The sequence below is a fragment of the Nycticebus coucang genome, chromosome 5 (genome assembly GCF_027406575.1).
Source record: "Nycticebus coucang isolate mNycCou1 chromosome 5, mNycCou1.pri, whole genome shotgun sequence".
Lineage (NCBI taxonomy): Eukaryota > Metazoa > Chordata > Mammalia > Primates > Lorisidae > Nycticebus > Nycticebus coucang.
In genome coordinates, this window is record NC_069784.1 from 131,121,501 (window position 1) to 131,138,185 (window position 16,685).

Below are 16,685 nucleotides of genomic sequence, written 5' to 3' on the forward strand. Positions count from 1 at the left end.
ATACTTTTTCTTCCATTCTTGAGATACTTTGCTAAGAAGAATATATGTTCCAGCTCCATCCATATAAACATGAAAGAGGTAAAGTCTCCATCTTTCTTTAAGGCTGCATAATATTCCATGGTATACATGTTTTGAGTAATTAACTTTTGAGTACATATATTGAGTACCATATTCCATGGTATACAATTTGAGTAATTAACTTTTAAAGAAATTTAAAAATGAGAAGGAAAACACCTATTTTGTTTACACAAATATTTACCATTTCGGGCACTAATAATTACATTTTGTAGGTCCATATAACCATCTGACATAATTTTCCTTATGCTTTGGATAAGTTTTTTTAAAACACTGTTTTTAGTCCTTGTCTTAGTGACGAATTCTTTAGCTTTTGTTGGTCTTAAAGACTTAAATTGCCATCATTTTTTAACAAGCATTTGTTCTGGATATATTATAAAATTCTGGGTTGACAGATTTTCCCCTCAACACTGTAAAGATGTCCTTCCATTGACTAATGGTCTGGCTGTTTGCTGGTGAGAAATATGCTGTCATCCTTTTCTTATTTCTCTGTATGGAATGTATCTTTCACCTCTGGCTGCTTTTCCAGTTGACTCCTTGCTATATGTCTTCAAAAGTTTGATTATAAGATGCCCTTTTGACTTTTTCTTATATTTCTTCTTGTTAGGATCCATTAGAAATTCCTGGCTCTGAAAATTTTTTATTTACATCAGTTGAGGCTTTTATTCTTTCAAATATTTTTCTTAACTCACTACATGTCTCCTATTCCTCCCACACACATGTTCTTGGTCTCTTTTGTTTGTTGTTGATGTTCTTTATTTTTGTGTGTTTATTTCAAATAATTACCGTTACTATTCTTTCAAAGTCTCTATGTTTGTCTTACAGCATGTAATTTATTTACTAATTGACAGAATAACTAAACAATAAAAAGAGGATACAAATCATTTGAACAAGACTCCTTAATTTTTAATTCCTCAAGATAAACCACATTTGGGACCACAAAACAAAACTCAATAAAGTTAAAAGATTGAAATAATACAAAGTATGTCACCTGATCATATGAAAGTTAGTTAAAAGTCAATAAAAGAAAGATTTCTGGAAAATTTCCAAATAACCCTTCGAAAAATTAGAAAAGTAATTTTAACTGGATGAAAATTAAAATGCAACATATCAAAACTGGTGGAAAGCAGTTAAAGTGTTTGGAGGAAAATTTATTACCTTAAGTTCTATTAGAAAATTGAAAAAAAAATCTCTAAAATCAATTATTTAAACGTATACATAAAGAAATTAGAAAAAGAAAGGCCATTAAGGACCAAAGTAAGAAGGAGAAAGAAAATAATAAAGATAAGAAGGGAAGGAAATACAATAGAAAACAGAAAAACTATACAAAAAAATTCGTAACATAAAAAACTGGGGTTTTTTTTTTGGAAAGACTAATAAAACTGATAAACCTCCAAAGAGTGATAAAGAAGGAAAGAAAAAATGGTCAATAGAACCAAGAAAGAACATACCTATAGTATCTACATGATTTGAAAGCATTGTAAGAGACTGTCATGAACAACTTAATGACAATAAATTTGATAATTTAGATGAAATGGAAAATTTTCCAAAAGATACAAACTACCAAAGTTCCTTCAGAAAGAAACAGATACACTGAAGAGCTATATACCTATTGAAGAAATTGAATTTGTGTTTAAAATCTTCGCATAAAGAAAACTTTAGGTATAGACAACCTCATTGATAAATTCTACCAAACATTTAAAGAAGAAATAATCAATTCTACCTATTTTATAAAACCATCACTGCCCCGTTTGGTATTAGAATCAATGAAGATATTACAAAAAAGAAAACTCTAGGCAAATATGACAACAAATTTAGTGGCAAAAGTCCTTAACAAATTATTAAAAAGTTAAATTTGTCATTAAATGGAAAATCAAAATACTATGACCAATTGAGGTTAATCTGAGGACTCAAAGGTTAGATTAACACTTTTTAAAAATCAACTTTATTCACAATATCAAGCCACTTAAAAAGAAGAAATATATTATATTATTTCAATAGATGCAGTAAAGGAATTAGATAAAATTCCAAGTCCATTTAAAATAAAATCTCTCAGGAAACAAGGAACAAAAGGGAATTTCTTCAATCTGAAAAGAGCATTTATGAAAATCCTATACCTAATGGCACAATGATGTAAAAGATTTAAAGGTGTCTTTGTTTGTTTGTTTTTGAGATAAATCTCATTCTGTTGCCCAAGCTAGAATGCTGTGGCCTCAGCCTAGCTCCCAGCAATCTCAGACTCCTGGGTTTAAGCAATCTTCCTGCCTCAGCCTCCAGAGTAGCTGGGACTATAGGCGTGTGGCACGAAGCCCAGTTAATTTTTTTAACTTTTGTAGAGATAGAATCTCTCTCTTGATCAGGTTAGTCTCAAACTCCTGAGCTCAGGGGATCCTCCCGTGCTGGCCTTCCAGAGCACTAGGATTACAGACATAAGCCACTGTCTGATAATCTTTCTTTTAAGATTGGGAACAAGGTAAACTCTGCTCTCACAACCTGTAGGCACCATTGTAGTGGAGAACATCAGTGCAAAAGGCAAGAAAAGAAAACCCCACATCACAAAATCTCAAAACTGCACATGCTGGCGTGGATGTGGAGAGAAGGGAACACTTTTACACTGCTGGTGGGACTGCAAACTAGTACAACCTTTCTGGAAGGAAGTATGGAGAAACCTCAAAGCACTCGAGCTAGACCTCCCATTTGATCCTGCAATCCCATTACTGGGCATCTACCCAGAAGGAAAAAAATCCTTTTATCATAAGGACACTTGTACTAGACTGTTTATTGCAGCTCAATTTACAATCGCCAAAATGTGGAAATAGCCTAAATGCCCACCAACCCAGGAATGGATTAACAAGCTGTGGTATATGTATACCATGGAATACTATTCAGCCATTAAAAAAAATGGAGACTTTACATCCTTCGTATTAACCTGGATGGACGTGGAAGACATTATTCTTAGTAAAGCATCACAAGAATGGAGAAGCATGAATCCTATGTACTCAATTTTGATATGAGGACAATTATGGTTATGGGGGGGAAGCAGAAAGAGGGAAGGAGGGAGGGGGGTGGGGCCTTGGTGTGTGTCACACTTTATGGGGGCAAGACATGATTGCAAGAGGGACTTTACCTAACAATTGCAATCAGTGTAACCTGGCTTATTGTACCCTCAATGAATCCCCAACAATAAAAAAAAAAGAAAGTCATCAAATTGGAAAAAAAAGAGGTAAAACTGTTTTTACTCACAGACAAAATGATTGTTTTGCACAAAATCTTCGAGAATGTTTTTTTCAGTGTATTTACAAGGAAGTTAGGAGAACTAATACAGGAGTTTAGTAAAGTCATAAGATAAATGTCAATATAAAAATTTACTCACACGTCTAAATACTGGCAATATAGAATTGGAAAATGCTGAATAATCTACAGTAGTGTCAAAACCATACTCTACTTAGGGATAAATTTACAATGCATGTGCAAAGACATTTACTTGTGAATTACAAAGCATGACTGTGAGACGTTTAAGATTTAAACAAATATAGAAATGTGTCCTGTTTATGGATCAGAAGGCTTAATAATGTTAAAATTTGAGTCCTCCCTAAATTGATCCATAGGTTGAATACAATCTCAATCAAAATCATGAAAGGCTTTTTGGTGGTGAACCTGACAAGTTAATTGTAAAATATATATAGAAATGCAAAGAACCTAAACCAACCTTCAAAATTTTAAAAATAAGAACAAAGTTGTAGGTCATGTACTACCTTATTTCATAACTTCCTTTAAGACAGTATGGTATTGGCATAATTTAAATGCATAGATTTAAATTATAGAATAAGAAGTCCAGTAATAGACCTATACAAATATGGCTAATTAATTTTGACAAAGGCGATGATGTAGCTCAATAGGATTGCTTTCTTCAACAAACGGTGCTGGAATAATTTGATGACTGTGTGCTAGCCAGCCCACAAGGTGACTCCCAATAATCTTCACTGCTTGGCATCCAAGTCTTTGTGTATTGCTCTGCCATTGAATTGGAGCTGGTTTATGTGACCAATGGAATACAGCAGAAGTGAAGAACTATCATTCATCAGCAGGAGTGAAGTGTGCCAAACAGATCAGTTTGAAAAAAGAAATTTAATTTGTCTCCCTCAGTAAAACCTGACGTCCTTAGCTTGGCTCAATTGCGTCTTTGGTAGACCCTTCTCTGACTTCATCTTCCATCCCTCTCTTCTTTCTCTGTCAGTACCTCGGCTTCATTGTCCTGAACCTGCCTAGATCTTGCTCTATCACTTCTCTCTCATCTCAGGTCACTGCAAACGTCACATGAACAGTGAGTCGGTCCTGACTATTCCTCTGAAATAATCCAGCTCCATCCCCACAAACACACTATCCCTCAGCCTGCTTTTCTCTCCAGCAGGCATCACTATGTGGCACATGGGACACATGGGTCATTTGCACATTTACTTGCCCATGGCCAGCTGCCTCCCATCTCCACATGACAGACACCCTGGAAAGTGAGCTCCATGGAAGCAGTGACTTTGCTCCATTCTACAAACTCTGAATCTCCAATGCCTAGAAAAACACCTGGGATGTGCTACATGCACTTCAAATGTGTTGAGTAAACAAATAAACCTCTGTACTTTATCAGATTTGGAGACCTTAGGACAATGAGCAGTGAAAATGAGGCCAAAATTCAAAAAAGGATAAATGTGAAAGGGAAAGAAAATGGGGGCCAAAAAATAGGGGTTTATCACAAGATCATACCAATTCCAGAGAGTATTCAAGAGCTAAGTCTGGGCCAGCTAATGAGAAAGAATTAAAGAAATATTCTGGAAGTGGACCCAAGAAATAAGCAGGAAATTTAGAGCCATCCGAGGAGCCCAGCTTGCAGGTATGTGGCCTCTTGAGGAGATCCCAAAACAGAAAGCAAAGTCATTTGGGAACAGCTCTGGTGCTACCTGCAGAAACAGTAAGTACTCTGAAAGTGACAAATTTCTAGGTTTTCATGAGAAGAAGATGAGTCGTGTGAAAGAGTAAGTTAACTCAGGGGAAATGGAGATTTGGGCCCAGGTCGTGTTCTGATCTGGACAAGTATAACAAAGCAGGATCTTAAAACCCAGGATTCAAGAAGCTTCCCCCAGTTCTGCTTTCGTCACTTCTTCTTCCTGAAGCCTCAACTATTCCTACACTGATCCTTCCTCTAATGTGGAGGGCCGGGCATGTGGGGGCTACCTTAGTTGAGGTGACAGTTGTCTCCCAGTAACCATTTTTCGCCTTTTTGTTGGGAGACTCTCTGGGGTTTACCTTGGCTCCTGACCACCCAACTATATAATGCCTCACCCCCATTAATGCTAGGGATGGACTTGGGTGACTGATTTCCAGACAGTGGGATTTAAGTGGACCTAATCTGTTCAAATCCTTGGTTGTCTTCTTGGGCACACTTGCCACAGATTGGCTCCTTCCTGCTGTCTGGAGAACAGCAAAACCAGCTGGCCAGCCTGGATACTTAGGAGACTGTGGAAGAAAACCCTTCGACCTATCCTCCTCTGCTTAGCAAGAGAGAAACAACCCTTCTCCTTAGGTCTCTTTGTTATGGCTATGGAGCTGGGGTCCTACATACACCAATGGTGCAATGGTACAGAAGAAAAGGCATAGAATCTAGAGTCAAGAAATTTCAAGTTCACAGCCTAGACATGCTTCTTACCAAGGCAGGTGTTCCCAAATCTGGTTTCCCAAAAATGAAAGAATGATAGCAGTACTTGCCTTGCATGTTTACAACTGAAAAGTATGGATAGTGCCTGATCCTTGGTACTCACACAGTAAAGTGATACACCTGTTATTAATTTTATTGGCTATGCATAAATAGTTCCTACCAGAAGTGATAGACCTTAGCGTATCAGGGAAGAAAGGGACAAAGGAGAAGAGAGTCAGCTTCTTGAGTCTCCCTCCCAATTTGTTAGGCCTTCCTTCCTTGCTGGTAGGACGGGAAGTCTTCTCAGCCTGCACCTTCTCTAGGCTTCTTAATCTCACTTAGGCAGAGGTATTTTCCATTGTGAATGCCTCACTTCACAGAAGCCTTAGGAACGCTACCCTTCATCCTGCTTTCAGTCATACGCGTTCTTTTGACTCCAAAAGCTAAAAACTGAAGACAAAGCAATACCTCCATGATCCTCCAAATATAATTGCTGTGGTTTCAAAACCCTCAATGAAGAAATACCTGAACATAAAATCTCAGCTGAAGCAAGACCAGTGCCATGCACATCCTCTAAAAATCCCTGGGCATGTCTCACCTTCCCTCTCTGAAACTCTCCCATAAAAAAAAAAAAAAAGAATAAGAAGAAGGAAGGAAAATCTGTGCCTCAGATTTGCAACTTGCACGTGAACTGTGGAAATTTCTGACAAACATGGTCAAAAAAAATCTTTCCAGATATGATGTGCTGTGATGTTTACCATTTTAAAAGAGTCACTTCTCAGTGTGCTGCACAGCAAATAACCCATTTGTTTCACTCAAATCACTTCACATAATAAAGGACTTGTATAAATTCAGCAGGAATTCTGTCATCCCTGGGTGATGAGTTGGCATGGAGGATTTATCCCCACCATCCACCACTATGAGAAGCTGGTGCTGCACTTTTTAACATGACAAAAACAGTGAGAAAGTTACAGTTCTGGCTTGTGAATTCATCAAGAGCTGGCTTCATGAAATCTTAATGAACAGATTCAAGCAAGGGCTGGGAATAAATCATTCAGGCAAACAAAAATGCATTAATGTGGCATTAAGCCCAAGAAATATAAACCTATAGAGCCTAAAAATGTAGTCATTGCAGGTGAAATAAATAGTATCTTTTTGTATGTGCATGTTTATGCATCTGTGTAAAGAAAGAGGCAAAGAGAGAGAAAGAGTGTGCAAATACACAGAACTCAGGATACAATGATCTAATGTTAAACTGAAACTTCCCATAATGGGTTAATAACTGCAGGTCAAAAGCTGCCCTTGGACTTGCACACACACACACACACAAAATGCTGTCACCAAGAGTGCCGTGGCGTCACAGTTCATAGCAACCTCAAACTCCTGGGCTTGGCACTGCCCAGACCTCTGTAAGAGCTGCGCCATGACCCCCGACCTGCAACCCGCACCCACCAGGCCTCCACATGCCCTGACCAGGAACTGCGGGAGGCACACAACCTTGCATCCTCCCTCCTGTACCCTCCCTGCCTCCACACCGGCCCGCTCATCTGGGCAGGGACTCTGGTAGCCGCGTGCCCTCTGGAGCCCTCCCTGCCTCTGTGCAGAGCCCTTCTCTTGGCCAGAGACTGCTGGAGCCTTTGGCTCTCTGTGCCAAAATCACTGGGCGCCAGGCACTCCCAGAACTGTGCACACGACCTCCTGCTGTGTTGCTGGATCCGGGTGTGTCACACTCTGGAGCTGCTTCCACAACCAGAACTCCCTAGCTGGGGCAGCCCCAGAGGAACTACACAGGGCCACTCCATACAAAGATCCAGCAACAATAGAGTGATCCTGCTGGGGTCTAATCTTGGAGAAACACCTACCCAACTCTGAGGATGCCCAGAGGCAACAGTGAAAAACAATCATGAAGCGAAATCAACAGAAAAACTCTGGAAATATGAAAATCAGAGTAGATCAACTCCCCCAAGGAACAATGGGGCAGACACAGCACAAGATCCCATGCACAAACAAATAGCTGAGATGTCAGAAATTGAATTCAGAATCTGGATAGCAAATAAGATTGAATTAGAATTCCAAGCAGTAACCCAAAAGATATCTCAAGAATTCAACAAATTCAAAGACCAAATGACCAAAGATTTTGACACATTGAGACAAGAAGTTGCAGCCCTCAAAGGTCTGAGAAACACAGTAGAATCCCTCAGTAACAGAATGCAGCAAGCAGAAGAAAGGATTTCTGACTTTGAAGACAAAGCTTTTGAATGCTCCCTAACTCTCAAAGAGGAAGAGAAATGGAGGACAAAAACAGATCACTCTCTCAGAAAGCTCTGGGATAATTCGAAGAAAACTAATATTCATCTTACAGGGATCCCCGAAAGCGACGAAGTGGCTTCAGAAGGCACAGAGTCTCTTCTCCATGAGATTATGAAGGAGAATTTTCCAGACATGCCAAGAGATTCTGAAATTCAGATAGCAGCATGACTCCAGCATGACTCAACCCAAATAAGACATCCGCCAGACACATCATAATCAATTTCACTAAAGTTAATCTGAAGGAGAAAATTCTGAAAGCCGCCAGACAAAAGAAAACCATTACCTACAAGGGGAAGAATATTAGAATAACTGCAGATCTCTCTGCTAAAACCTTTCAAGCTAGAAGAAAATGGTCATCAACTTTTAATCTCCTAAAACAAAATAACTTACAACCCAGGATCCTGTACGCAGCTAACCTGAGTTTCATTTATGATGGAGAAATTAAATACTTCAATGACATTCCCATGTTGAAGAAATTTGCCATAACTAAACCAGCTCTCCAGGATAGTCTCAGACCTATCCTCCATAAAGACCAGCGTAATCCTCCACCACAAAAGTAAACCCACCCAGAAAATTTTGATCAAACCCCAACTTCCACAGATGCAAAAGGAATAAAAATATCCACCAGACTCTTGAAAGGCTTATCAATGTTCTCAATTAATGTGAATGGTTTAAAGTGTCCTCTAAAGAGGCACAGGTTGGCTGACTGGATACAAAAACTCAAGCCAGATATCAGCTGCATACAAGAATCGCATCTTGCATTAAAAGACAAATTTAGACTCAAGGTGTAGGGATGGTCATCTATACTCCAGGCAAATGGAAAGCAAAAAACAGCAGACATTGCAATCATATTCACAGATGCAGTAGGCTTTAAACCAACTGAAATAAGGAAGGATAAGGATGGACACTTCATATTTGTTAAAGGTAATATTCAATATGATGACATTTCAATTATTAATATTTATGCACCCAACCAGAATGCACCTCAATTTATAAGAGAAACTCTACCAGACATGAGCAACTTGATTTCCTCCAGTTCCATAGTAGTTGGAGATTTTTAACACCACTTTAGCAGTGCTGGATAGATCCCTCAAAAAAAAGCTAAGTAAAGAAATTTCAGATTTAAACTTAACCATTCAACATCTGGACTTAACAGACATCTACAGAACATTTCATTCCAACAAAACTGAATACACATTCTTCTCAACAGCCCATGGAACATACTCCAAAATTGAACACATCCTAGGCCACAAATCTAACCTCAACAAATTTTAAAAAATAGAAATTATTCCTTGCATCTTCTCAGACCATCACGGAATAAAAGTTGAACTCAATAACAACAGGAACCTGCATGCCCATACAAAAACATGGCAGCTAAATAACCTTATGCTGAAGGATAGATGGGTTATAGATGAGATTAAGAAGGAAATCACCAAATTTTTGGAACTAAACAACAATGAAGACATGAATTACCAGAACCTCTGGGATACTGCAAAGGCAGTCCTAAGAAGGAAATTTATAGCACTGCAAGCCTTCCTCAAAGGAATGGAAAGAGAGGAAGTTAATAACTTTATAGGATATCTCAAGCAACTGGAGAAGGAAGAACACTCCAACCCAAAACCCAGAAGAAGAAAATAAATAACCAAAATCAGAACAGAATTAAATGAAATTGAAAACAAAAGAATTACACAACAGATCAATAAATCCAAAAGTTGGTTTTTTGAAAAGCTCAATAAAATAGATAAACCTTTGGCCAACCTAACCAGGAAAAAAAGAGCAAAATCTCTAATTTCATCATTCAGAAATGGTAAAGATGAAATAACAACAGACCCCTCAGAAATTAAAAAAATCCTTAATGAATACTACAAGAAACTCTACTCTCAGAAATATGGAAATCTGAAAGAAATAGACTAATACTTGGACGTACACCACCTACTAAGACATAGCCAGAACAAAGTAGAAATGTTGAAAAGGCCTATATCAAGTTCTGAAATAGCATCAAATATACAAAATCTCCCTAAAAAGAAAAGCCCAGGACCAGATGGCTTTACGTCAGAATTCTAACAAACCTTTAAAGAAGAACTAGTACCTATATTACTAAACCTCTTCCAAAATATAGAAAAAGAAGTAATATTACCCAACACATTCTACGAAGCAAACATCACCTTGATCCCCAAACCAGACAAAGACCCAAAAAGAAAAGAAAATTATAGACTGATATCACTAATGAATATAGATGCAAAAATACTCAATAAGATCCTAACAAACAGAATCCAACAACACATCAAAAAAATTATACATCATGACCAAGTGGGATTTACCCCAGGGTCTCAAGGCTGGTTCAATATACGTAAATCTATAAATGTAATTTGTAATCATAAACAAACTAAAAAATAAGGACCATATGATTCTGTCAATTGATGCAGAAAAAGCTTTTGATAATATCCAGCATCGCTTCATGATCAGAACACTTAAGAAAATTGGTATGGAAGAGACATTTCTTAAACTAATAGAGGCCATCTACAGCAAACCCACAGCCAATATCGTAATGAATGGAGTTAAATTGAAATCATTTTCACTTAGATCAGGAACCAGGCAAGGTTGCCCATTGTCTCCATTGCTCTTTAACACTGTAATGGAAGTTTTAGTCATTGCAATTAGGGAAGAAAAGGTGATCAAGAGTATCCACATAGGGTCAGAAGAGAACAAACTTCACCTCTTCACAGATGCTATGATCGTATATCTGGAAAACACTAGGAACTCTACTACAAAACTTTTAGAAGTGATCAAGGAATACAGCAATGTCTCAGGCTACAAAATCAACACCCATACATCTGTAGCCTTTATATATACCAACAATAACCAAGCCGAAAAAACAGTGAAGGACTCTATACCTTTCACAGTAGTGCCAAAGAAGATGAAATATTTGGGAGTATACCTAACAGAGGATGTGAAAGATCTCTACAAAGAGAACTATGAAACTTTAAAAAAAGAAATAGCTGAAGACGTTAACAAATGGAAAAACATACCATGCTCATGGCTGGGAATAATCAACATTGTTAAAATGTCTATACTACCCAAAGCAATATATAATTTTAGTGTAATTCCTATTAAAGCTCCATTGTCATATTTTAAAGATCTTGAAAAAATAATACTTCATTTTATATGGAATCAGAAAAAACCTCAAATAGCCAAAACATTACTCAGAAATAAAAACACAGCAGGAGGAATCACACTACCAGACCTGAGACTGTACTATAAATCGATAGTGATCAAAACAGCATGGTATTGGCACAAAAACAGAGAAGTAGATGTCTGGAACAGAATAGAGAACAAGAGATGAATCCAGCTACTTACCGTTATTTGATCTTTGACAAGCCAATTAAAAACATCCAGTGGGGAAAAGATTCCCTATTTAACAAATGGTGCTGGGTGAACTGGCTGGCAACCTGTAGAAGATTAAAACTGGACCCACACCTTTCACCATTAACTAAGATAGACTTTCACTGGATTAAAGATTTAAACTTAAGGCATGAAACTATAAAAATACTTGAAGAAAGTGCAGGGAAAACTCTTGAAGGAATCGGCCTGGCTGAATATTTTATGAGGAAGACTCCCCAGGGAATTGAAACAGTATCAAAAATATACTACTGGGACCTGATCAAACTAAAAAGCTTCTGCACAGCCAAGAACATAGTAAGTAAAGCAAGCAGACAGCCCTCAAAATGGGAGAAAATATTTGCAGGTTATACCTCCGATAAAGGTCTAATAACCAGAATCCACAGAGAACTCAAACATATTAGTAAGAAAAGAACACGTGATCCCATCTCAGGGTGGGCAAAGGACTTGAAGAGAAACTTCTCTAAAGAAGACAGACGCACGATCTACAAACACATGAAAAACAGCTCATCATCCTTAATCATCAGAGAAATGCAAATCAAAACTACTTTGAGATATCACCTAACCCCAATAAGAGTAGCCCACATAACAAAATCCCAAAACCAGAGATGTTGGCATGGATGTGGAGAAAAGGGCACACTTCTACACTGCTGGTGGGAATGCACACTAATACGTTCCTTCTGGAAGGATGTTTGGAGAATACTTAGAGATCTAAAAATAGACCTGCCATTCGATCCTATAATTCCTTTACTAGGTTTATACCCAGAAGACCAAAAATCACAATATAACAAAGACATCTGTACCAGAATGTTTATTGCAGCCCAATTCATAATTGCTAAGTCATGGAAGAAGCCCAAGTGCCCATCGACCCACAAATGGACTAGCAAAGTGTAGTACATGTATACCGTGGAATATTATGCAGCCTTAAAGAAAGATGGAGACTTTACCTCTTTCATGTTTACATGGATGGAGCTGGAACATATTCTTCTTAGCAAAGTATCTCAGGAATGGAAGAAAAAGTATCCAATGTACTCAGCCCTACTATGAAGCTAAACTATAGCTTTCACATGAAGGCTATAACCCAACTATAGCACAAGACTATGAGGAAAGGGCCAAGGAAGGGGAAGGGAGGGGGGAGGTTAGGGTGGAGGGAGGGCGATGGGTGGGGCCACACCTACGGTGCATCTTAGAATGGGTACAGGTGAAACTTACTAAAGGCAGAATACAAATGTCTAAATACAATAACTAAGAAAATGCCATGAAGGCTACGTTGAACAGTTTGATGAGAATATTTCAGATTGTATATGAAACCAGCACATTGTACCCCTTGATTGCACTAATGTACACAGGTATGATTTAATAATAAAAAAAATAAAATAAAATAAAATAAAATAAAATAAATGCTGTCAGCAAGGGGGAATTTGACCTAGCATTATAGTAACTATCCCTGAAAACAAAATTTACTCCAATATGTGGAGGTATAGATACGTAACAGGTTGGAGGGCCCAATTCATGGGCGTTTTCCTGGCCAAAGATGCTTTTTCTATGCTAACAACCCTAATTCCCTCTGTCTTTTTCTCTAGCATCTCTGAAGTGAGCCCTGCAGACACTAATAGGTCTCTGAGCCCTGCAGAAGCCCATCCTTCCATCTGGAAGTCACAGTCAGGATAGGTTGAAGGCTGGGTGAGGTCTCCAGAAAAACAGTGTCGGGAGAGTGCAACCTTGTAAGGAGGCCATTTATCTCAAATGCCAATAAAATAGAGAAATGACAGCAGACTCTAAGCTTCAACTCACAGCATGGGGCTCGATCTAGTACGCTAGATGTGCTCACCTCCTTACCTCAAACCATGAAGGGAAGTCACACTGTTCCTATCTTATTCCAGGATGAGGGGGACAGAACTTGGTGCTTTGATGTGCCCAGGGAGCTGGAGAGTCAGGACCCAAACTCTCTCCTGCCAGATCGGCTTTTCCACTTGTCCACGCTGCACCAAGCGTGACTCATCTGATGCCGCTGCCTTCATGGACGGCCTCACCATTGCCCCGAACACCTGGCTCCATCATCCGCAGTGCAGAGCCTGTGAAGTAGTAGCAAGACCCAGAGTGGAGGGTGAAAGGCAGAGGCTCTGTCCCCAAGGACTGCACTGGAGCTACAGGACGACTGAACTGGGGCAGGTTTTGTCCCAGGGTGCATATGCACCAGGCCGCATGCTCCTTTCTCTAAGCTGCTCCTGTGACCAACAGAAATCAACAGAAATGTATCTAAGCAGTGAGCCGGTGTGACCAGCTTCTAAAGGAAAGTGACTCACACCCAGAATTTCCCAAAATGATAGAGAATAGACACAGAGCTCTAGAGATATCAATTGGCCTATTTGGGCTAATGGTCATGTTAGCTTCTTATAAATATTCTGTTGTTAATTCTGTAAGTGGTTAATAGGAGACCCTTTATAATGTTTCATTTAGGAAGACTTGGTAAAATCATCCACTTGTTAGCTATATAACTGGGAGAATAGTAATACAAATAGAAGTGATCATATTTTGATCACATGCGCTTAATTTTTCTCAGATAAAACACCAAGGAACCCAATATGGAAATGTCAAAATTGCCTCAGAGTGAAAAACTCAATCTGAATATTTATGTACATGGTCCAAGTTGAGGCAATCCAGCAAACTGTTTAATAAAGACAAAAGGATTCGGCTGTTTGTGCCTTTTAATTTGCAAAACAAAGAACATTCCATAAATGTGATTTAGTTATATTATTACACACTTTAATTTATTATTCATGCATCTTATTTTCTATAACCAAAACAATAAGACATGTGTTGAAAAATATCAGCATTGCCACAGTTCAAACCGCTCACAGTAAAACTTTGCTTAACCTGTACACAATCAAGCCGCAGTCCGGTATAACAGGGACTGTGTATATATACAACCTTGGGTGTGAAAGGGGAAAAGAGGACATTTTTATCAATAAAGGTCAAAATAAAATGAAATAGTCCAGAATGTAGAAAATATGTAACTTTCTGAGCACTGGAGCACCGCCAGCTATTTTCTTACCCAATGTGTATGTTTATCATCTCTAGGTATATTCTGGAAACCGAGGCCTGGCTCCTTTTGTTCTCCCTGACTCCTCCTTTCTGCTGCAGGTGCTTGGCCACCCAGTCACATGAAGAATGAAAGAGCAGTCTCTCCAGTTCAGTGCATAACCGGACTTAGGATCTGCGTGATCAGGAAGAAGTGACACCACATGAGCCCACTCCCTAGCTGGCCCACAGACACGTTTGTGCTCTGTTTTTCTTAATTGTAACAAAATATACACAAAATAAAATTTATCATTTTAACCATGTTTAAGTATACATACAGTTCAGTGGCATTAAGTATATTCACATTTTTGTGCAACCACCATCCATCTCCAGAAACTTCATCTTGCAAAACTGAGACTCTGGACACATCAATGATCCTCCTCATTTCTCCTTTCTCCTAGTCCCTGGCAACCCCACCACTCTATTTTCTGTCTCTAGGATTTCGACTACTTTCAGTACCTCCAGTGAGTAGAATCATGTAATACTGACTATCTTATTTCACTTATGACGATGTCCTCGTGTTGTAGCTGGTGTCAGAATTTCCTTCCTTTTTAAGGCTGGATAATATTTCATTGTATGTGTGTACCACATTTGGTTTATCCATTCATCTGTTGATGGCCACCTGGGTCACATTTGGTTTCGGTGGCATGTACTGTCTGGCATATACCTGTTTTATTTCATTCAGTTCATTTTCTTTTTTTCCTTTTTTTTGAGGCAGAGTCTGACCCTATGGCCTATGTGCCCTGGATAGAGTGCCATGGCAAGGGAGCTCACAGCAACCTCAAACTCTTAGGCTTAAGCAATCCCCTTGCCTCAGCCTCCAAAGTAGCTCGGACTAGAGGTGTGGCCACAACACCTGGCTAAGTTGTTTCTATTTTTAGTAGAGATAGGGTCTCACTTGGGCTCAGTCTGGTCTTGAACTCCTGAGCTCAGGTGATCCACCTGCCTTGGCCTCCCAGAGTGCTGGGATTACAGGCAAGAGCCACCATGCCAACCCATTCAGTTTATTTTCAGTGTTTGTGGACAGGGCACACGTCCTCTCCAATGAATCTGCACCCCCCACTCCTTCTGCAGCTTTACTCCTTACCCCATCTGTCCCCGCCTTTCAATGAAGGTTAAATTATGCTGATTATATTCTACCTGCTAAGGTGGGAATAGGAATAATCCATGTTCTCTATCAAGAATCAGAGGGAGTTTTTACTTACCCTTTAGTTAATTTTGGCAACCACTTAAGAAAAACATCTATTCCCTAAACACCTCAGGAATTTGAGGTTTTAGTAAGTAGAACTGAGGGGAATCTCTTCTGATGACTAATTCCTAAATTATTCTACATAATTATAATATGGTCAAACAGGCATTTTTGTGCACCTAGTATACTCTGACATAAATAAGGTAGGTTTCCTGAACTTCTTCTTTTCATTCACTTATTCAATAGATTTTTATTGCGTGCCTATAACATTAAGGCTTTGTGCTAGCTTTGCAGACACAGCATTTAGCAAAACATGTATAGCTTTGGCCCTTGTGATTATCACTATCTCCAGAGATGCCAATATTGAGCAAACAATACTCAAAGCAAAGTAACATTTCAACACAGAAGCATGCCAGGTGAAGGATGCTACAGCAGCAGATACAGGCAGCAGAGAAATCTGACTTAGATCTGGGTAGAGTGCGTGTTGGAGAGAATGCGGTGAACACGAGAGTGGGGGTCCTTCTGCCAGTCTGACAATGAGCACGAGGTGTCTTTGGGGGAATAATGGCACAGGAATCTTCCTTCCTTCCCCTGCCATCCATTCCGTCTGTCTGTCCATCATTTGTCCCACATCTACTACAGGCCAGGCAGTGGTCAGCACCAGGCATACAGTGATGAACAAGATTCACCTGGTTCTCACCTGCATGGAGCTTATGTGCTGTGGGAGAAACCCAACCAAACACAAGTAAAAAACCACAAAGAAACAGACAAAATAATGTCAAGCACTTCCAGGGCTATGAAGGAAACCAACCAAGGCTGAAATGGAGAATAAGCTGGGGAAGCCAGGTTAAACAGGGGGGTCAGGCAAATCTTCTTTAAGAAGCTAACATTTAAGTGGAGCCTGAAAAGATGAGAAATAACCAGTTGTTCAAGGAAATGGAAGAA